The sequence below is a fragment of the Acipenser ruthenus genome, chromosome 14, assembly GCF_902713425.1.
Source record: "Acipenser ruthenus chromosome 14, fAciRut3.2 maternal haplotype, whole genome shotgun sequence".
Lineage (NCBI taxonomy): Eukaryota > Metazoa > Chordata > Actinopteri > Acipenseriformes > Acipenseridae > Acipenser > Acipenser ruthenus.
The window spans coordinates 31,958,884-31,968,669 of NC_081202.1; the positions used below are offsets into that span (position 1 = coordinate 31,958,884).

The 9,786-nt window shown below is 37.0% G+C and overlaps 1 protein-coding gene across 4 annotated transcripts in view; it reads left to right on the forward strand.

Annotated features, from left to right (window-relative positions):
• LOC117419811 (non-muscle caldesmon-like) overlaps positions 1 to 4,320 on the forward strand; it is an 82,973-nt gene extending 78,653 nt beyond the window's left edge. For all 4 annotated transcript variants that reach the window (XM_058986374.1, XM_058986371.1, XM_058986370.1 and 1 more), the window contains 2 exons: positions 846 to 882; positions 2,190 to 4,320. The gene's annotated coding sequence lies outside the window, so the exon portion shown is untranslated. The remainder of the gene's footprint in view (positions 1 to 845; positions 883 to 2,189) is intronic.
• The last annotated feature ends 5,466 nt before the right edge of the window (positions 4,321 to 9,786 follow it).

Below are 9,786 nucleotides of genomic sequence, written 5' to 3' on the forward strand. Positions count from 1 at the left end.
CTTTGTGATTTGATTAGTCATCTTAAACAACTTCTAAGAAGTCTCATGCATTTTACCATTTGTAGCTATGTGTTCCTTTTCTCTTACTATTTTAAATTAATTGTATGTGTGGCCTATTAAAGTCATCCGTTAAGTTTAGACTAATTTGGCTAATTTGACAATTCTCCAAGATTTTTAGTTACACAACAAATCAAAACTACAGAAGCAATGGGGCGTTGCAATACATTTGTATACTGCTGTACATGAAGCTGCCCAGTCTGTGAACAGACCCATAATTAGACCGACAATGCCTTGAATTACGAGAGAAACTAAAGTAACACAAATGGACTCAATGCTGCCCCTGTGTAGAATATTATTTTGACACCAATTTGTATTATCCCTCCCGCCCCCCCTTATATTATTCTGGCACTCAACCGGTTGTTTTTGTGACCCTTTGAACTTTACAGAATCCTTATTTCCTTAAGCTGAGAGAACACAAAGCCACTTTTTCAGGAACAGTGGCTTGAAACCAGGTTCCAGGAGACCTAGCTGGAGGCAACTTTTCTGTATCAAACCCCAAGTCTCCCCTGGTGTGCCATGCTGTGTCCTGAAAGATAGTCTCCTGAAACCAGGTTCCCTGTCCTACATTCTGAATTGTATTACCACCACACCCTCCCCACACACAAAACTCTTTCATTATTGTAGCGTTGTCAGAATTTGTATTTAATAAATAAAAGCAATTTGATATTCGTCAAACTGTTACTGGATCATCAACCACAGTCCGGAATAGCTTGCATAAAAACAGAAACTTTAAACCACCACTTTAAAATAAAAACTAATTCTCTCTCGTGGCTGTGTCTTTGCAGGTAACAGCTGGAGGGAGGAACAAATCAGTTACCAATGGTGAGTGAGACCACACAGTGTGGAAAACCTAGGCCTCAGCAGGAAGGCAAGGGCTATTTTAAAACTCTAGATTGGGGGCAGGTATAATTCATGCAGCAGGGCAGCTGTGGCCTCCGACACCCCTGGCCAGGTCATATTTTTGTGTTCTTTCATGAGTTGAAATCCAGTTATAGAGGATATGAAAATGCCACACTTGTTTAAGGACAGACTGCCCCCCCCCCCCCCCCCCCCCAGCAGTGATTGATGGGCAGTGCGTGTGTCTCACACCTGTGATTTCCAGACTGCCATCGCCCATCAATCTCTGCCGTTCGTTCGTCTTTTTGGGTATGGCTTTTTTAAATGTCACTGGCACACCGCTCTCTATTTATAACCACGCAGCAGGGTCAATACTTTACATAACCTGCTGTGCCTGTGAGATGCCAGCCTTGTCGGGGTAATGCATAAAACCTCCCTTCAAATCCTGAAATGCCCCATGACAGCCAGACAGCTGCTGCATTGTCACATTATAGCCCCGTGCTGAGGAGGATTAACAGCACATTGCAGGCATGATAACTGGAGAGAGTTGACTGCCAGGATAGGAGATGTGGAGAAGCGAGTGGACATTTTAGCTATACTGCTGACCTCAAGTGACGCAGCGATCCCATTTAGATTAACACATTGTTAAAGTGGCCCCCCTTGCTACTTTAATAAAGGGACTAATTCTCTAGCCCCTAGAGACTGGAGGTCAATTCCAGCTCAGGTCACTAATGACGTGAATCTGGGGGGTCTCCAACTAGCCAGTGCCCTTATACGCAGCAAAGTGTAATAAAGCACCTTGAAAGCATGGTAAAGCATATTGAAAATACAAACCATGGTAAACTAACCCTTATAAAAGTTTTCCATAGTAAAAGCACAGCAAAGTGTAAAAAAAGACTGAGGGTCTCTCTCACTCTGGTGACACTTTAAACAAGGGCAGCGCATTCAAAATGAATTCGAGCTGAACCCCACAGGAATAACACCTGAATATCTGCACTTCCTGTGAGTTCTGAACTCATTCATTTTGAATTCAGCCCTGTTAATTCATGTGGATTTAATGTGGATTCATGTGGATTTAATTACCTGTATTCATTCTATGTTCCTTTGTACCACATTGTGCTGATCACATGTATACAGCATGCAGCCATGCATTAATTAATTGACACTTCTCACAATCCCCTGAATGCAGGCCTTATACACTTATGAACAGCATTTGAACGTTGAGGTTAGCTTTGCATCCAAAGTGTTGGCATGTTTTCAGGTCATTGACAGTTTTCTGTTTTTTTTTGCAGGAATGGGGCACCAACACTAAGATGCTTGAGGGGAATGGAAGAAACATACGTCAAAGTGCTCGACTGTCCTTTTTTTCTATTTATATTTTAATACCAAAAAAAAAAAAAAAGATTTTGCAGTAGCCCAGGAAAAAAGAACAAAAAAATGATATTAGCACAAAAAGGCCACAGTTTTATACAGTCGTGTTTAAAGTATACAGCCTTTGCACAAGACCTTTTTACTTTATTTAGAAAAATATGCTGTGAAATTTAAAACGTTTATAGCGATATCAAATCTTTTTTTTTTTTTTTATTGTTTGTATTTTATTTCATGTTACGAACTGCAGAAAGAAAAGACGGCAATCGCTGTCGACGATTTGGATGATGATCCGATTCCCTATTGAAAACAGAGATTGTTCATTGTTCCTTTCTGCAGTTGAGAATAGCATCCTCCTTTTTTACTTTTAATATAGCAAGTTTATCTTTCTAGCAAAGTAAAATGCCGCAATTGGAATATTGTAAGCCGATCGTGGTACTGATTACAGTGGTAAAGATTAGGAGACATTATAAGAGGTGGTTAGAGGTTTCAACACACGTGCACACATTGCTTTGAGAGTTTTAGTTTATACAGCACTTTTTATTGGCAGTAGAACGCTCCAATATATGTAAGGACATATATCTAGTAATAAACATTTACATTATAGTCTATTTCACAGCTTGTTATTTGAGATGTCACGTTTTGTTGTAACAAAGATACATACCTGAAGCTATCGATGAGATGCAGGTGGGCGGGTGGGATTAAACATTTCAATTAATATATATATATATATATATATATATATATATATATATATATATATATATATATATATATATATATATATATATATGTATATATATATATATATATATAACAGCCCTTCTTTAGCAGAATCTGTTTTTCGTACACGGACATACTCCATTGTCCCTCAACTTTCATGGCATGTATTATAAGACATGCATTATGAGAATCCAATGCGGATTGTTATTCATAGCAGGCAATGAAAGATTAGATTTAAACCCTGCTCTAAAAAAAAAGTCTGTGTGTTGAGAAAGTCATTTTGAACACATTTAGCAGCAGGTTGTAATTCTTACAGCGTCTTAATTCAAACTCTAACCCGTAATTGTGACACACTCTGTCCCTCTCCTGTTAGAGAAGTGCTAGAGAGAGAGAGAGAGAGAGAGAGAGAGAGAGAGAGAGCGAGAGAGAGAGAGAGAGGGGGAGAGAGAGAGAGAGAGAGGGAGAGAGAGAGAGAGGGGGAGAGAGAGAGAGAGAGAGGGAGAGAGAGAGAGAGAGAGATTGCAAATGGATTGTACAGAGATTGCAAATTGATTTTTTTTTTAAACTATATAAAATCATGTAATCAAAATTATATTGCAAAAGTCTACCGGACTACACTTCCTCAAGAAACTTTTGGACACAGATTAATCTGACCTAAATGATTTAAAATGACATTTCGAATCAGTAAAAGAAAAAGAAAACAACAACATTGGTTAATTTTAAATGATGTAATTTGCAACTTGAATTAAGAACCCATGAGGATGATAACGAAAAACATAATCACCCAAACAATGATCTTACATAGAAGTCTTATTTTGCGGGTTGTACAATGACTGTCGCGGGTCTGCGGGTTTTAATGTCAATTTAAGGATCTCTTGGGTTGTTTGAAGGGCCAGTCTCCATAGCAGCACATTTTAAATGTGAAACAAATAAAAAATCTACCTACACAAGATTAAAAACAGGTTCACGTAAAACAACAGTTTTTTGAATGGTGGCCCTAGCAATTCCTGGCAGTAGGATCATGTGTATGGGCAAGGAAAATGGAACGGAGGCAACGAGCTGAAAGATGCTTATAGTGGAGTTGTTTTTTTAAATGATTTTTTTTTTTTTGTACTTCTGTTTTTAGTTTACATATAAAAAACACAACTACACTCAAAATATTGTGTAGGGGTGAAAACTATGCAATCCTTTGTCTTTGTATCATCTGCAAATGCTGCCATTTTTGTAAACACTGTGGGTATTTGTAGTGTAGAGGATAGCTTCATGCAAAATATTTGTTTAAACAATGTATCGTGAAAACAGCCACCACAATAAATAGATAATGTCCAAGAAGAGTGTGTTTGTGTGTTTATTTGTTCTGCAGTGGGTATGCCTTAAGGGGGCTTAGATGTATCTATGCAAGGCGTTTCAATTGTTTATAGAAATAACACTTTACACTCATTGGGAAAGCTTTCAAATAGTGGCTGCAATTTCATAATCAATTCCAGCTGAACCCCACAGGATCAACACCTGGATATCTTCTGCACTCCCTGTGAGTTCTGAAGTCATTCATTTTGAGTTCAGCCCTGTTGATTCATGTGGATTGAATTGCCCGTATTCATTCCATGTTCCTTTGTAACAAATGCTGTTGCTCACATGTACAAGGCCTGCATTCATGCGTGAATCAACACTTCCCCTGGTGGGTGAATGCACTGTAACTACAGTTATCTGAGTAAGTACTAGATTATTACAGTGCAACAGGGTGTAATTAGGGGCACTTAGGGCTACAGTATGTTAAAGTCAGCCAGATTTAACAATATCACATTGGAATACCATTATTATTATTAGTTGGCTTATATGGTTGACCTGGATGTAGTTTTTCATTATTTTCTTATGTGTTCTGCACAAACTACCACATTATTTTATGCACATTATATTTACTGCACAATTTGCTACAGTATTTTAACACAATTTACTACAGTTTTTACATACACAGTCTTCTACATTATTTTCTGCAAAATTTGCTGTAATATTTGTTCACAGATCACGTTATTTATTAGTGTTTTTTTTGCTATTTTTCTACACAATTTACATTTTTTCTAGTATTTTCTTCACAATTTACAACAGTATGTTTCCAAGTAGTGGCTGCAGTATTTTCTACACAATTTACATTATTTATGAAGTGTTTTCTGTGCAATTTACGTGACAGTGCTGTATTTCTGGTACAGTGTATATTATATACAGGATATTCTGAAGAGCTTTTCAGAACATTATTTTTAGCTCAGTTTACATTACTTACAAACTGATGTACCAGTACTGCACAATGTATTTATTAGGAGGCTGTGTGATCTGCGTCTGTTAAATAAATACATAATAATAATAATGTATTATTTACAGCAGTATTTGAGCATAATGTACATTCATTGTTAGTGTATTCTGCACAATTCACACTATTTACTATTATCTGTGCACACTACAATATTCTCTGCACAATGTACAGAATACTTTCTGTTATTCTTTACTGTGTTTCATGCAGCATTTGCAACAGTATTTCCTGAACAACGTACGTGTTTTCTTTACAAATGACAGCAGTATTTTCACAACAATTTACTGCAGGGATTTCTACAGTATTTTTGTACAATTTGCATTCATTGCTGTGTTTTCTGCACATTTCCAGTAATTTATTCCAGTGTTTTCTGGACAATTTATTGCAGCATTTTGCACTTTTCTACTTTGGGTATTTTCTGCACAATTTTCCTGCTTCACTAATGTTTTCACACTTTCTGCTGCAGTATTTACATACAAATTAGATTTACTGTATCAGTAAGTGCTTTACTTACTAGTGCTATTTGCATAATTACTACAGTATTTTCTATTGCAGTAATTGTAAATTGTGCAGAAAGTACTGCAGTAAATTGTGCAGACATACTGGCAAATCAATTAAACTGGGCACAAATACTGCAGTAAGTAATGTAGCAGAAAACACTACAGTAAATAATGAAAATGGTGCGGAAATACTGTAGTAGATTGTTTGGAAAAACTTGTGCAGAAATACTGTCGTATATTATGCTGAAAACTAGTAATGAATTTAACTTCTGGAGACAAAACAGAATTACTGTTTTAGGGTGTGAAAATACTGTAGTAAATTGTGTAGAAAAAAATGTTAATACATATTGTGAATTGTACAGAAATACTGCATTAGATAATGTACAGTAGCAGAAAGCACAGTAGTAAATAATCTAAATTGCACAGAAGAAATACTGAAGTAAATTGTTTAGACAATACTGTTAAATTATGCAGGAAATGCAGTAATAAATAAGCTGCAGAAAATGCTGTAGAGTATTTTATTTATATATATATTTACTCCATGATCGAGAATACTGTAGTAGATTGGAGTGAAAACCAAAGTAAATAAAGTACTGTTGTGTGCACTGTAATGTAACACTAATAAATACTGTATCTCTAGTAGATGCATATATAAGCAGTCTGGGAACAGAAGCACCTGCCAACCAAACCCCATACCAAATCTGTCAGATCAGCAAACATAAGGTAGCAGTGTGAGAATAATACACCAAACGAAACAACTACAGAAATGACAGGTTACTGGCATCAGGTAAAAACCCATACAACCAGAACCCTGCTTCTGACCTGAATTATGAGTGTGATTCTAAATTCTAACACTAGACAATGAACATTCCGAGCAGCTATTCTTAACTCGGCCGACCAATCAGCAGAGCCACCGGGTCACATGACCGAGAATTCCATTGATGGGAAACTTAAGCCCACATGAAAGTGTCTGAATGTTCAGACCTGGCTAATCTTCCCTCCTCCCATTGGCGACAGGTAAGCAGGGTTCACAATGAACGAACAGGCAGTGCTGTGGTATTGTCTTAGACATACAGAACCAGGAATCTGTGGCTGCCTGAAACATGTGCCAGCCTATTGAATAGCCTGTGCCATTCACTGTTCCACTGACTGGTGCTAGCGGCTTCATTCAGGTGGTGTGCTGCATATCTGAAGTTAAACAGTGCAGCTCGTGAATAGAAGGGGACATAACTGATCCTATTATATGAGTTATATGATATTATATGAGAAGCAAGTGTCTTTAATGTTTATTCTTTCTGATAGTCTAAATATCACATGGGTATTGCAGATCTTAAATATGCAAATGCTGTAAGAGGAGACTGAATGAAATATGAAAAGATTATTATTATTATTATTATTATTATTATTATTATTATTATTATTATTAGCGGTAGTAGTAGTCGTAGTAATAGTAGTATTTAATTGCATTAATGGTTGTAGTAATATTCATTGCATTATTGGTACATGTATGTATGTCATCTAAAATACAAAATGAAATAAATGCATTTGTTGAGGGTTTAAGAGTTGATGCCATATGAAATATCAGCATTTTTTTTAATGCAGAATACTGTGCTGTACAGGGCCTCTATAGTCAATATCCTAATGAATTATTTACATATGAATGGACTGAAATCCTAATCGCTATGCTTTGTCTTTTCTGAATGTGTTTTTGAATGAATCACACGTGTTATATTCGCATGAAGGATTCGCAAAGCAAAATAGGTTTGGCTTCAAAGTAGATTATTTTTTGCATGAACAATAATTTCAGGAAATACAGAAGAAAGGGATAGATGATTTTTTTTTCTATTCAAATTCATTGTAGCTGCATTTTGTATACAGTGCATTCATTTTTAATGTTAAAATAATTCTTTTGGAATTCATTAATAATGTAAAAGTGACAGTAATACACAGCAAGTGATTTTTTTTAATGCAGACTGTTTGGGAGGGGTGTGTATCTAGAATTAGAAGCCAGGCATGTGTGAAGAGGCTGATTTATTGCACACTGTTTGAAACCGCTCAGCAGAGATGCCAGGTTTATTATCTGGAAGGGCGTCTAACCCCTGCCCTCACAATAACGTATTCTTAGCTTCACAATGTATTTTATTGTGGACAGGATGGTGGTCTCATGTTCCAGGTCTCCTGTTTCATTATAGTAAGGTTTGTTACAAGGTCATTTTCAGGGTGCACAGGTCCAACGTTTCATCAGCTGGAGAGCTGATCTTACACACAAGTTTTATTTTGCAGGTTGTACAATGACTGTCGCAGGTCTGCGGGTTTTAATGTGAATTTGCAGGTCTGACCTGTGAAATGTGGGCCACTTGGGTGGTTTGGGATGGGAATGATAATATGTGTATAGCATTTGTAAGTGTTATTACTAATTTAAATTATAATTAATACACATGATACATATTAATATGTATTACACATCTATGAAATTTGATCTCTTATACAGTTGGTCACACTGGCCGCATAAATTCTGAACCCCCTTCTCCAGGTGCAATCCTGCTATGAAACCATTAACCCACCTGTATGTAAACATCTCCCCCTGCTGGCTTGCTGCAGTACTGTATGTTTCTGTGCAGGATAAGAGCGGTCTGTCATATCGGTGCCGTCAACAAGCCCATACAGGAAGTCTTTATTTTGGCCTATAGGGTTAGGCCCAACAAGAAATACCCACACAGAGCTCTTTAAAAAGTCAGTCTGGAGTTCGGCTTACAAACCAGTATTTACAGTACAGAAACAGAAATGAAAACAGGCCCAAAGGAGCTTGGATGGCTCTGCATAGCTTGTGAGGTGGTTACCTGGTTCAATACCCTGTAGACAGGGGAGGCATTCAAGAACTCTTTTCATTCAAGCAACCAAACCAATCCCAGGAGACATGCAGCTGTAGCTGTCCTTAGTCAGACTTACCCAGAGGACCGCCTCCCAAAGAACCATAGTTTCTGTCAGCAAGATCCAAGCCCCTCACCGTGGTACCTGCCACTCCCAACAAGGCCGACCTAGAGGACTTCACACAGGAATGGCGCTTGGAATACCCTTCACAAGATGGCACCCTAGAGCATGATCCCCTTTTCTGACAATTTAGGATTGCCTAGGGTTAACCGACATCCCTGGAAAACTGGGATTGTGCAAGTTTCAGCCTTCATTTTTGTTTATTAAATCGTCCCGGTTTTGCTATCACATGTAGCAGTGTGCTCAGCAAGTTGACAGCATAGTAATTTATTCCACAAAAATAAAACGTGCAAAGAAATATTGGATTACTTGTTTAATAATTCAGTTTATCTGTTTAATAATTAATATTCTGTTTAAGTTCCTGGACCATTGATTAACACAGCCATTTCCATAACTGATTTAATATACAGTGCTGTGCAAAAGTCTTAGACATGTTGCATTTTTCTACTCTCATGCATTATGAGCATCAACAATTTACTCAAAGCCTCCACTAGTGTTTTCTACTATTATGACAACCTTGACTTGCATAAAGAAGGAAAAACATTGAGTGAAATAGCTCGCATCACTTGATTTTCAAGGTGTGGTATCCGAAGCATAATCAACAAGTACAGAGAAACATCATCTGTAATTGACAAACCCAGGATTGGAAGACCTAAAAAGCTGTCTAACAAAGATGAGCAATACTTGAAGATAATATCCTTAAGGAATAGAAAGAAGACAAGCGTTGAATTGACAACAGAACTGGCAGAAATAGAGTAGAAAAATGCAACGTGTCTAAGACTTTTGCACAGCAGTGTATATATATACCCCAATGGAAATTTATAATTTCTCGAAATTTCTCGAAAACAAAGAATTTTAGAAAAAATCTTTTGTAGCAAAAGTTTTGCTTTTGTGGATGAGGAAAAGAAGTTACAAGAAATAGATGTCTACAATTATTTATTTAAGCATTTCTTTTTGCAAAACTCAAAAAATGCTATTTCAAAAGTATTCATACCCTTTGAT